The sequence below is a fragment of the Ptychodera flava genome, chromosome 22, assembly GCF_041260155.1.
Source record: "Ptychodera flava strain L36383 chromosome 22, AS_Pfla_20210202, whole genome shotgun sequence".
NCBI lineage: Eukaryota > Metazoa > Hemichordata > Enteropneusta > Ptychoderidae > Ptychodera > Ptychodera flava.
In genome coordinates this window covers 25,237,851-25,252,851 of record NC_091949.1, presented here as the reverse complement: position 1 = coordinate 25,252,851, position 15,001 = coordinate 25,237,851, and positions in this window count along the sequence as shown.

Below are 15,001 nucleotides of genomic sequence, written 5' to 3'. Positions count from 1 at the left end.
CACATACCGAGACAGCTGTGAATCTATGTTATGATTGATGTAGCATGTTTTTACTAGGTCCTTTTTTTAAAAAATGATATTGTTAAGAAATATTCATACGCTTTTGTCATCTAGGAAGGAATAATGTAAAGAGGGTGGATGATAATATTCCACGGCTTTTCTCTGTAAACATATCATTATTTAACTTCGGCAATAAAAGAGGCGTATTCATATGTGGAGTACCTCCAGACTATGTCATTTCCCTCCCTCGATCTCGTAATAAGACACTTTATAATTATCGTGAGTTATCTCTTTTTTTCGATGTATTCTATCGTCTCTATTGTCTTTATTCTATTGTCTCGTTTCAGAGTGTTTTCCCTTCGACGTCCGCCGGCTGCCGTGATTAAACCGCGGGTGCCCTGAACGACTCCAATAGAACACAATAAAGAGCAGTTATGTACTTATTATTGGAACTTGTTGGTGACATATTCGTTTACAAGGTATCAATCAATATGCAACCACTCAAATATATTTTTTCCATCCTACATACAATTTGCAGAAAGTAATTAGATTTTGTATATAAGGAATGGAAGTGATTTCATAGACTCACTGGATGTAAACAGAGCATAAACACAATTCTCTCTCTCTCTCTCTCTCTCTCTCTCTCTCTCTCTCTCTCTCTCTCTCTCTCTATATATATATATATATATATATATATATATATCTCTTATACATATATCTTATATCTGATATCTAATATATCCTCTATATATACTTATATCCAATATATCTAATATTTATCACATACATAGACCCATTAATCCTTATAATGTGACGTCACACTATAGGTATATGACTACGATGAATCCATATTCCACATGTGGTGGATATGGGACCCGGACTACTTTTAAAACGTAAACAAAAAATCAGCTGTTCAGTTCAGAACTTATTTTCAAATCCCTGAAATGCAAAAGTGGGAGGGTAATGAAACATAAGGAAATATGGAGTATTAAAATATATGTGTAGAACACAAAATACCGTCGATACTAGAATTTTTATGAATTTGTGTTTCTTCGTCGTTGATTTCGATTGAAACGTTTGATTTGTACACCGCTGACATTTTAACGGTATGTTACCGGCATTTTGTGTTGTCTACCTCGTCAAAAGAGCCTCTGTCGATGTCCATCAAACAACATAATAAGCATAGCCGATAACCCAAGACACGTACCAATCATCCCTACAGCAGTAAGAATGTTTTCTGAAGCAACATTGACGGGTTTCAAGTTCAACATCACGATCCATGCTGCCGCGGCAGTCAACCAGTCGAGCCCCCGGGGCGAGCCGATGAAGCAAAGAGCGTACATTATTTCTGACAGCAATGACGATACTCCGGACTTGAGACTCATCAGAAGAAACGATATTATATTTTTCAAGAGCGACGAGTTCACAATGTTATCAGTGCATTTAAAGGTGCAAGCTATTGTTTTGTCCATGCATATTGTGCATCACGTTTCCTGTATTGTACCTTGTTTTTGAACTTCCGTCGTCTCGCGTCTGAGCTAAGAAAGACTCGTTGCTTGTATGTTGTCTTACCGATTGAGTCAGAGCCGAACACTGTTCTTCATTATATTTAAACACGCTCATTTTATTCGTAAAATATTAAACATACAATTGACAATTCGTAAAACATAATAATTGTTAATTTTGAAAATTTCATACAAACTTTGCAAAGAAGAATTATTTGAATGATTTTCGAATATTGACAAAAATAACCCGTTCTCGCCAGCCGCGGCTGAGTGTCGCGACGTCCCGCTTGTACGTCCAATAATTTTATGAATGAATTTTCACTAAAATTGATGTTATAGTAAGTACCAAATAAATACCTTGCATTAAAAATCCATAGTCTTTCCTGTTTCTGCTTGATTCGCACAGAAAAAGCCCTACGAGAGACGCTAATTATCCATAGGAGCAGCCCCGACATGTTGAGCTGACCGCAGTCAAGTCAGCTGTGACCCAGCCACGACCGCATAACACAAGCGTATGAATTCTTGTAAAATACTCCCTCTCGTTTTTTCCAAGTAATTATCATTCCTGGAAGGTTTATTCACGGAAAACTGGGTCTATGCATGTGATAAATATATAATCGGCGAGGGGGGATATGGCCGCTACACGGGGAATCACGAGTCCGCGACGCAGCCACACTCTTTCGGAATACGGGGGGATTATATATAAATATATCTCAGAGAGAGAGAGAGAGAGAGAGAGAGAGAGAGAGAGAGAGAGAGAGAGAGAGAGAGAGAGAGAGAGAGAGAACGTTCATTTTCGTCGACTGAACTTAAAGCTAGCCTTGTTTCCCGAGTTGAAGTTCACCGGGAAAAAATGAGCATGGAGAAATTTCATGTGATGGGAGTGTCGGTCATTAGCAATCTGTCATTCTGTATCGTGTGGTTCAGAGTTTGAACCACCCAGATAAAATCCAGGACAACATGTATCAGTTCTCCGCTATCTAATAACCATCATCTTTACTTATTTCAATGGTGACCTTGATCTCTCTTGGGTGTCTTGTTGGAAATGCTTGTGGTGATAATTAAGTCGTCATTATTTACGGCCTGGGGATCGGAGGAATGTAAGGGGGTTCACTCAAAAAAATTGAAAACTTCAAGGGGGTTTGCTCAAAATGTGGAGAGGAAGAAGGGGTTACTCGCGAAATCAGTTGAAACACCTCTCAAATTGCACCATTGCACACACCAATTTCTCAACATTTTCGATGTGAGAGGGGGACACCCCTCTCCTGCTCTCCCCTGGGATGTTCTAACAGTTTTACTAGTAAAATACAATTGCAAACACCTCTAAGACTGCACCAGATTGTACCATTGTACACATCATTTTCTCAATTTTTTCACAGGATCTAGGACAACACTGAACTGTCGTGAATTCATCCTTTATTATCACAGAAGTATATATTTCAATTGACTTCAGTTCAATAACCATTTTGACAGTTAACCATACAGTCTTTAGGTTTTCCATTAGAAGCTGGCAGCTGGAGAAATTACACAAAAAGGTCACAGATTTTCCATTCCTGCATATTCTGTGGTCTTCAATCTCTTGAAAACTTAGAACTTTTTTCACAACATGTATTGTCATTGTTTGGTTGTTGAATACAGTGACTCAAACACTGTTTATGCAAAAAATGCCATAAAAATATCAGTGATCAATGTAATTTCAAACAATTTTACCGAGTGCAAAATAAATTGAAACACCTCTCAAATTGCACCATTACACACACATTTCTCAAAATCTTCGTGCTCTCCCCTTTGGGTGTTCTAACAGTTTACTAAGTAAAAGAATCAAATGCAAAACACGTCTCAGATTGCACCAAACTGCACCATTGCACACATAAATTTCTAAAAAATTTTCCATGCAAGATAGGGAACAGCCCCTTAACCTCTCACGTGCTCCCCCCCCCCTGTACTTCCAAATTCTGCCAAGTCAGATATCCTACTGAAAACCCTGTCATGATACCAATCCATATTAAATAATACTACTAGTATATGGTTGGATACTTGTTATAGCGTGAGATTTTATATCTGTATTTTGTTGTCACTTTGAATTTCATTTTGTTGATATCACCTTTCAACCGTCATGAGATAACCGATCATGATAATCTAGCAGGGTACATTTGAAAAGTCTTTACTACTGCTGTATTTTTGTAAATTTTACAAACACATGTATTGGTATTTCACTTTTCTAAGTAAGAGAGTCAGTCAAAATTTCTGAGTTAGAGAGGGGGTTACTCAAATTCATCATGGTTGGCAGGGGGTTACTCGAAATTTCGGAGTTTCCGATGAAATTCCTCCGACCCCCCCCCCCAGGCCGTAGACGGCTCCCTAAGGTGGTCATCAAAAGTTAAGCACCCTTAGTATCACAATGTGTCGCCCTAAGGCTTTCCCAATTACTGTACAGAGAGTGAAATTTCCAATATATAAGTATGCTAATCTGACAAGCTTACCCTATATTTCAGTTTGGAAAAAATAATGTATCTTCAAGTTTCATTTTTGTCAATTCATGCCGATGTAGAAAAGAGTCGGATATCTTTAAACTCAGTCAAAACTGCTCGGCTGAATTCTCAACCGCGAACGAGCGGACATTATTAATTTCTGACATTTACCAGTCAAACATCCATAAGTGAGCTGAAAGCTGCTCTCACAAAAATGCAGGACTTGTTACTCAGTATATGGAGGTTACATCGACATGCTCGATAGGCATGGCCGGCATTTTGAGGTCAGATTAACTTTCAGAAGGTTTCTCATGACCCTGAAAAGACTCATAAAGCGACGTTATCCCTTCAAAGTTTTCACGTAGGCTTTTATTTTGATTTCCCTGCGGAATATATTCAAACATTTTAGATTACTGCTTGTTACCCTGCTTTCAAGATTCAGATTTGATATTTGACAAGATTCAAGAGAGGGTGATCTTATCTTACCATTTCAATGGTATAACGATGCAAATCAAATGCCGTCACTAGCGACTCTCCTCAAAGTTTCAATAGAATTTTCATCCTCTTGAGAAATGAATGCGAGGCAGAGGAACTGTACGTACATTTGAATACGTCACATCGATATATTGTTCATGATTTACCACAGAATGCAGCTCTCAACATGTCACGTTCCTGGTGTATTTAGTAACTTGTGTATTTGATATCGAAAATATGAATTGAATTGGCTAATAGGCAAAAGCATGGTTCAGGATTTTTATGACCCACTGAATACGAAAAGAATATGTTAACATTTGGTACGTAAGGGTGCGCTGCCTCTCCTGGCTAAAGCTGCATTTTGTATAGAATGCGTATGTTACATCGATGACGTATTCTGTTTATTTGATGTCGAACATTTAAATTGAATTGGCAAATATGCAAAGCGTGGTTCAGGATTTCTGTTTTTCTATGACCCTAAATACGAAAATTTATATAAGATTTGATTCTTTAGGGTGCACTGCCTGCCTAAAACCAATTTGGTATTGTTCTCAATGGTAAAAATGATAGGGAGATAGGGGTTCGATACTCCCTCCTAAATGGTGTAAACTGTGAAACTGACGTGAAATACCATAAAACTTACACTTTCAGAAAACTATGACTATTTATAAAAATAGTATTTGAAGAAATCAGAAATCTGCGACGACGACTTAGTTGTAAAAGCTTTTTGCTGATCTTTTGATATTTCGCGGGAACTGCAACATGAGAATGATTTCTTTCTTGCTGAGTAAAACTTATGTTCCATACAAGATAAATGCGTCTGTAGTCCATAGTTGTTTTTATGTTCACTTTGCTTTAGACGTAGAAAACACATCTCGGTAATTCAGACCGCCATACGCAACTTCATTAAATAAAGTAAAAAGAAACTTCCATCAAACCGTTGTGCTAAATGGTTGACGTCATCACTATATCATAACATATCATGACGATGGTTGACGTCATCACTACATCATAACATATCATGACGATGGTTGACGTCATCACTACATCATAACATATCATGACGATGGTTGACGTCATCACTACATCATAACATATCATGACGATGGTTGACGTCATCACTACATCATAACATATCATGACGACTCATTCACACGGATTATTATTTATCGTGCTAGCGAAATAAATGAATTTTTTGAGAACACACGTCAAGGCCACTAGATCCAATGACGTCATTTCTCCGTTTGTTGACTTGGCATTTAAGCATCTTTTAAGAAGCAGCGAGACTGTTATCCGTGTTTCTACTCGATCACCGTGACCTTGAGAGAACAAATGTACAGATAGTAATTTGTGAATAATAGAATCTCACACCCCCAAGGACCTGGGATCAGATTTCTCTCGACGAGTTGGAGATATTCTGTCTCACTCAGCTGCAGGCGAGTGTAATACGAACTATCCCCAACGAGTGTGAGAAATCTGATCCAAGGCCCTTAGGGTGTGAGATTCTATTATCCCAACGTAACAACGTCATTCCCTCACTCCAAATGGCAAGGTATGTGAGAAAATTACGTCCCTAACACCACAACCGCAGTGCTAATTATGGTTAATAATATTAATAATAATATTGGGTTCTTATATAGCGCACATATCCACAAATACATGTGATCAGGCGCTTTACAATTATTATTACCCCTGGTCACTGGACCTAATATGATACCACTCAACTCCCTGGGGAGCAAACAACAGCTCACATGTGCAGCCAATAAGCGCAGCAGAGCTAAACGCACACATAACAACCTCTGTCCTACCAGGTACCCATCACTCCTGGGTGGGGAGAAACAATGAGGAATAAGTGCCTTGCTCAACACCACAGCCATGCCGGGGCTCGAACTCGCCATCCTTTGATCATGAGTCCACTGCTCTAGCCACTGGCCCATGCCTCCATGATGTTAACTTCCGACAAGAGTCGTGTTTCGAGCTGTATCGCTCATTTTCGGCGAAAAAAACACAAATAACTGTTTTTCTACTATTGTTTCGTAGCATCATAACTCTTGTATGATATCGGTAAGGCTCTGCTCCTTCACAATTGTACATGATTACTACATTTATCGCCAGGTTTGAAGGAATATCGATAACCTCATCTACAGCCACGATCATTAGAGACAGACAATGTTTCCAAAGTCGATTCACTCCATTAAGATCGGAAATGCCCGATGGTATCTTACATTGTTAACTGTATCGATTAGAAATAATACATACTACTTTTTGGATGTACGCATGGCTCATAATGAAGCCTTAATCGCCCTGTATAGCTCATTAGGTAATCCTCATTGCCTTCTGTCGCGTTAGGTCAAAGTAGGGGACATTTTGACGAGTGTGTGGTTTGAGCAAACGATGATGAAGAACTTTTATAATTTGCCCAACGACGGTACGAAGGTTAGACGCAGTTTGTGTGTGAATCGCCTCTTGAATATAGCCTATTGCTTGTTGATTGTAACATAAGAAACACCAGCTACTGATAGTGACGGCGTAGGGTCGTAAAACAATTTATTTTTTAATCTTAGAGATCGGACGTTCGACGTCAAACGGTAAAAATACATCGAATATCTTTGAGGGGAGGGCTCGTTGAACTTCAGAATATTGGCCTAGTACATAATATGTGGCATCCTTGAAAATGTTAGCATCAATATATAAGATTAGAGAGATCCTAAAAATCTGATTCATAGAAATTATTTCCTGTGCTTTGAAATGTGTATGTGCATATCCTTTCTCCTTCTACGTGTGCTTGTCTTTCTCAGTATCTTTGTATCTCTCTGTGTCTAATTCTGTCTTTTTTCCGTCTGTCTATCTGTCTATTTGTCTGTCTGTCTGTCTGTCTCTATGTATGTATGTATGTATGTATGTATGTATGTATGTATGTATGTATGTATGTATGTATGTATGTATGTATGTATGTATGTATGTATGTATGTATGTACGTATGGTATGTATGTATGTATGTATGTATGTATGTATGTATGTATGTATGTAAGCGTGCGTGCGTCTGTCTAGTTATTTACTGTGTATGCCATGTATCAGTATCTCTAATTCGTCCAGTGAACTGGTGATTGCATTGTTGCATCGCAGAGTTGACGCTAGGTGAAACTCGAAAATTCCTAGTCTCAAATATTTGTCTCAGTCTTCTCGGCATTATCTACACCGTTTTATTCTCAGCCCATCATCATTATAAGTCCAACAAACATGAACGAGACAGACAATAGTCAATAACAGTGTTGACCTTGAGGTAAACATGGCTTAATTCGTCTTTATCTTGTCTTTAATGACACAATATCGCCATTCAGATCGAGAAGATAATACCTTAATGATTCCAATAAGGATTATGGCAGTCTGTCGTCGTTTTGGACTCCATCAGTCCCCGTATTAATAGTCTGTTCACAGCTCGATTCAAGTTTAACTATAATTGAGTCCAAAGGCAGTAAAACACTGCTCCCGCCATTTTGAAATTCTGGAGGCAATCGTATCAAGCCAGGTACACCGGCCCCTCTCCGGAATAGATATCATTTCATCTCACGGCCTGCTTACTAAGATCGCCTATTAAAAACTAATCTTCATATCAACTAACTATACTCTAATTACATCGCCTTTTACTCAAATGGTGGTGGAAAGTGTTTGTGTCATTTGCAGACTGAGGAATAAAATGTCAATAGATATATTAATTCGATTGTTCTAACAGACATCTTATAGAACCAGTAAGGCCGATTAAGATAACAGCGATATCAATAATCTTGAAAGGAATCAAAGACGAACTTTCCATGGATTTTCTGCCGAAATTATCAATACTGAAGTAAGTCTGCTTACATAAAAATGGCTAATATAATTGGCTGACGGAAATATTATTTTACAGTCGTTCATTCAAGATTGCTTGTCACCCAATGTTGCAAATTATTCAAACTTTTGCAATAAAGTTGACAGCACATAAAAAATCTGCGCACTCATAAAAAAGTTATGTTAATCGCATCACTGAAAACAAAGTGAATTAGCCACTGTACAGTGCGAAGATTATTAGACGCCGAGACGTCATGCGAGGGTTTGACATGAAAGGCCTGCATATCGTAATTGGATGTGACGTTAAACTGAGACAACCGCCGAATAAAACTTAAATTAGTACGTTGATAAAAAACATACTTAGCGAGGCCAAAGTAATTGCCTTTGAAACGTTCTATATTGCGTCTTGCATTAGCAATGTGCATCCACACAATCAACGATTCCCTCATCTAACTTGTTCAGAAGTATTTACAGAGTAAGTGCTAGATATTGGTAGGAACATCGAAGTATGGAATCCGGTAAAATTTAGGGGCCGTGGATAATTAAAACACGCGCACAGTAAACGCAACTTCTGTGTTTAGAGGGGAGGGGGTACCAGGCGCCAAATGTAAAATAATTATTTTACACATTAGAAGAACATATTCATACGAAAAGGGTGTATTTGCATGCATTTATCAATAAAAATAAACTACTATAGCATAAGTATAAATAAATCAATACAGACATAAGTAAATACATATATGAGTGAAAAAACATACATATATGTGAACCAATTCACACAAGACATGAAGACAGACACATACATACATACGTGCATACGTACGTGCATACATACATACATACGTACGTGCATACATACATACATACATACATACATACATACATACATACATACATACATACATACATACATACATACATACATTCATACATACATACATACATACATACATACATGCACTCACGCACGCACATACATACGTGCATACGTACGTGCATACGTGCATACGTACGTGCATACATACATACATACATACATACATACATACATACATACATACATACATGCATGCACTCACGCACGCACGCACATACATACATACATTACATACATACATACATACACATACATACATACATACATACATACATACATACATATACACACATACAGGATCGAAAAGTTTACATGAGGGGAACGAAGTACGCATGCGTATATCCAGTCGCCACACACACACACACACACACACACACACTGCTACTCGGAAAAGTTTACATGAGGGGGAACGAAATACGCATGCGTATATCTACTCGCACACACACACTGCTCTGAAAAGTTTACATGAGGGGGAACGAAGTACGCATGCGTATATCCACTCGCACACACACACTTACACACACACACACACACACACAACAAACACAAACACACACATTGCTACTCTCTCTGAGATACACACACTGACGCGACGATCTGCAGGCCCGGAAGTGCCACACCGGGGAGCTCACACTTCTTACTCGGACTCTACGTACCTCGCGGCGTCGAAGGCTAGTGACGATGACAAAGATGTGCGACACTTTTTCTCTTTCTTGCCTTTGTGTCGTGAGTCGGGTTCGTACAGGGCTTTTACACAGTGATAAAGTGGTAGCCGGCCTGAGTAATACTACACTGCTTAGAGGCCCCGTAAGGGTTTCTGACTTAATGGTACCTGCCATGCCGGCGAAGTTCTGCTGGGGTTAACGGCCCAACCCAGGCCAATAAACACTGGGAGTCGTGTATTACAGCTCTCTGCCATTCGGCTTATATTCTTTAATGGTTAAATACAGCATTCAACAGGAACTACAGCAACAGCTTACTGGAACTAAAGCAACAGCTTTACTGCTAAACTCTCTGCTCTCTAAACTCTCTGCTATACTTTACTCAGGATCGTACGTAGCTCCACTCAGCAGGGAATGAATGTCTGGAATGCCAAGTATGCCCACTGGAACTAGACAGCAACGGAGTACGGAGAACTGGAATTTTCAAACTAATATTAAGAGCCACTGTGTATTTTCTAATAAACTCATTTTCACGCCTACGACATTTTAGTGCCTGATGTACAAGGCAGTGGTATTTTTTTACGAATTTTCATTAGTTCTACGCGTGAATTTTTTGATCGAAAATTGATGCTTTGTAAAGTTTGGTCAAACATCAAATGTATTCACTTTTCCCCGGACGTTTTTGATGAAAGTCATATGGTCAACCCGGTCAATGTAGTATCATTCGACTCTTAATGGTACGAAATGTGTCAAACTGTCATCCGACCCCTATCGACCCCTAGCGTTTTCACGTAATGGGGGCTTTCTTTCTGCCTACTTTTAGTGATTTTCTTGTGGACGCCTTATGTAAACATAGCCAGGCCGTCAGGCCTGCAGTTGAGGACCGGGGCAGCAGGTCACCTCGACCCCTGTCCGTTTCGACCCAAGTAATTCACACCCTCTTGTCGTTGATTGTGGTCAAATCAATCCCGGTGCCTTAGTCACTTCGACTCAGTCAGTTTTCATGTTACATGTACCTGACAACGTTTTACTGAGTATATTATGCAACTTGTTTCTGTGAGAAAAACTGCTGGCTTCGCTACAACAATCCACGGGGTAGCTGTGATATCGCAGCGGTACTTGTGGCGTGTCGAACGCGCTCGGGTCATTGGTTTGGGGTCATCCCTGTGGCGATGACCCCAATGACTCGATCGCGTTCGCCACGAGTACCGCTGCGATATCACAGCTATCCACGGGGCTGTGAACACTCTGATACTTGTGGGAGGCCTGGGGTACCCCGGCCCCATTGTCATTTACTGACTGGGGAACGTGTCTCACTGAAGTACGGATGGATAAAGCATGTCATTTACTGATTTTTGGAAATAAAGCATTCGTCATTATCGCAATTGCTTGCCATATGCGGCAAGATTGGATGAGCGAGGCCGGTCCGCTCGCCTTGGTGTCTTGACGCCAAATGAGCCTATTTCCGGTTTAGGCGTTGGGCTTACAGCAATGCATTATAGGATATCTTCCAGGGCGGCGTGGATCAGTGTGTGTGTGTGCGAGTAGATATACGCATGCGTATTTCGTTCCCCCTAATGTAAACTTTTCAGAGCACTGTGTGTGTGTGTGTGTGTGCGAGTAGATATACGCATGCGTATTTCGTTCCCCCTCATGTAAACTTTTCCGAGTAGCAGTGTGTGTGTGTGCGAGTGGATATACGCAAGCGTACTTCGTTCCCCTCATGTAAACTTTTCGATCCTGTATGTGTGTATATGTATGTATGTATATATGTATGTATGTATGTATGTATGTATGTATGTATGTATGTATGTATGTATATATGTATGTATGTATATGAGTGTGTGGGTTTGTGTGTATGTGCGTGCGTGCGTGCATGAGTGCATATGGGCTATGTATGTATGTATGTATGTATGTGCGTGCGTGCGTGCATGAGTGCATATGGGCTTGTGTATGTATGTATGTATGTATGTATGTATGTATGTATGTATGTATGTATGTATGTATGTATGTATGTATGTGCGTGCGTGAGTGATGCATGTATGTATGTATGTATGAATGTATGTATGTATGTATGTATGTATGTATGTATGTATGTATGTATGTATGTATGTATGTATGTATGTATGTATGTATGAATGTATGTATGTATTTATGTATGTATGTATGTATGTATGTATGTATGTATGTATGCACGTACGTACGTATGTATGTATGTATGTATGCACGTACGTATGCACGTATGTATGTATATGTCTGTCTTCATAGGTCTTGTGTGAATTGGTTCACATATATGTATGTTTTTTTCACTCATATATGTATTTACTTATGTCTGTATTGATTTATTTATACTTATGCTATAGTAGTTTTTTATTGATAAATGCATGCAAATACACCCTTTTCGTATGAATATGTTCTTCTAATGTGTAAAATGATTATTTTACATTTGGCGCCTGGTAGAGGGGGTCTGGCTGTATTTCGATTACCGTGCGCAAAAATCGTACAACAAGTTTTCCTATCGCAACATCTCGGTACACGTTTTTCTGTATTGCAAAATATCGCGCTACATTGTTTGGCGTGTACCAGGCCAGTACCGCACCGGCGCTACACCAGCATTCTTCTGACATACTTGAGATGATCAATGCACGAGTAAAATATCGTAACAATCATTTTTGACACACAGTTTCATTTTATTCTATTGGTTGCGTCATTGTTGCGTTGGCGCTGAACAGAGATTGATTTTAGAGGGGATATGCGGGGGGGGACGGTCAGTAGAGTATGCGTGATTTCATAGCGACGTAATTACCGATTGTTGGATGCAGATACACAATGAGGCTTGGTTGAATTTTCGCACTTCCAAACTTTCGTTTAGGGGAGGGGGGGGGGGGGGGTTGAGGCCAAACGCACTTAGTTTCGTTTACCGTGTGCATGTATTAATTATCCACGGCCCCTTAGATAACAAATGTCTGAAGTATGGAGTGCAGATGACGTCGGCTTCATTTATGTTTTCAGATTTGCTGGACACTACGGGCTTTGAAGGAAAGCCTTTTAGCCTTTCGACAGGGACCAAATATCGCCATGGAACAGTGGAAATAGCTCGAGGAATTCCGGCGCCACGGTCTGACTACTCGCCGGCAAGTAGTCATGGTCTGAAGCGGTCAATTTTTACAGTAGCTTAAAGGTAATATACTGTCACCTGTTCCAATTTTGCCACAGTTACCATTGAAAGAGAAAATCTAACCAATCACAGATTTTAAGCGGGTGGCCGCTTTTTAAAAAACAGCGCCCTCACATGGGCATTTTGAACACCAAGGAACGCCCCTTTGACCATATATGGGCATATTTAGATTACAGGTGACTGTATAAAGTATAAGTAAGGTGATAGTGAAATATCAGAGAGAGATGTCGCTAGACGACAGTGATCCTCTAATATAAATAAAGTGATAATTTTTTAATTTTTGGGCCCAAATTTTGCACCTACATGTAGGTATCCGGTATTGTAAAAGTTGAACATGAGTTCCGTCGAATTTTGAACGCCGTTAACTGCATACGAGAAGAAAATCGGCGAAGACTGTCGTAGAAATAATAAGAAGCTCAGTAGTCGACGATAGCCTTGATAGTGCATCGAGAAGATGGAGCAATTCTGTATACTCAACGCGGTGCTAAGGAACATATCGACAATTTGTTGGCGAACTCCATTAGTATGGCTAGACGCGTACCGAAGCGCAAGTTCATCATCGGTATTGCAATTCAACATAAAGACAAGTATAGCTTATATCACTGTGCCAGCCATTCTCTGCTTTCTGTGCATGCAAAAACAGAGCAGATCAGAAAGATTTTCTCCTTGTCCCTCTTTGTCGATAAATTTCTATTCATATATCCTCTATTTCTTCCATGCCAAAGATTTTATCAGTATTTATTGCATTAACGATATCGAGAGGAGTGTCACGATTTTAACTTGCACTGTTTCTCTTCACGCTATATGATGATGCAATCGGCAAATAGTTGACACATGTAATTCTGGTTCAAGTAAACATCGTGCGCTGATCAAAACCAAAGAACTGCTTTATTCTTTAAAGGAAAACACGAACTCAGAAACAATATATATTTCCCATCGATGGTATAAACAAGATTGATGCCCGAGAGCGAATCTCTCATCCTTTTTGCTATTCCGATATTCGCTGTTTCCATCTCATTACGAGTATCGTCTCCTCCCGACATTGCAACAATGGAGAGCTTAGTATAGGGTGCCACAGGTATAGGGCAGCCACGGCGGCAGAGAAGTTCGACAAGCTGCTCGGCTGTGGGCGTTAGAGATCATCGATCACTGCTTAAGCAATAGTCAGGATGAAAGATGTGCATGAAAAAAAAACCCATTACCATTGAAACTTTCATTCATAAAGGATATGTATATCTCTTGATTCTGTGATATAATTGAGGTTTGAACTTACTGATAAAAATAGGTCATTATATAGAATGGTTACAAAATAATGTATAAGAAATAAAATTAGCGCCATGTGACGCGACGGTAGTACGGTATTTTGCTGGCCTTTTCAGCATCTGCTAATCCCCTGTGAATACAGTTCATGTTTATAAGGGGCCCGAGCCCACTGGGCATGGGCCCCTACTGGTTTCATTCGAATTTTACATATTCATCTTTTTCTCCTTGAATTCCTCTTTCCTAAGCTTTTTGTCGCTCCTAATCTGAGAAACTACTGCTCGTATCATTTCGAAACTTCACACCTTGTTCGAGGGTAGGGAGTGCCAGTGTATTGTATTGAACACTTTGCCCTTAATCGATCACATGACCTTGGCGGCCATTTTTGATTTTCAGAAAATCCACATAATGGATATTATCAAAAATACAGGGCAAAACCACTTCAAATTTCTTGTGTAGAAAGCTTCCTCTTGGTCTACTAAAATTTAGAACTCAAACTCCGAGCAGTCACGTGACATTGACTACCGTATTGAATGTTTTCAATTCAATTAAACCTTTATACCGGTAATATTGCTCTCTTGAACCAATTGACCACTTTGATTGAATTTTTTGCTCAGATCATTGTCAATGGCAGTGCCAGCAAGTTTGCAAAAGGTGTTCACATCGGTTGCACACTTTGGAAGTCATATTTCTATTCACGAAAAACTTACGATAACCAAAATGTTAAAAAGTCTTCTTGATCAGAACCA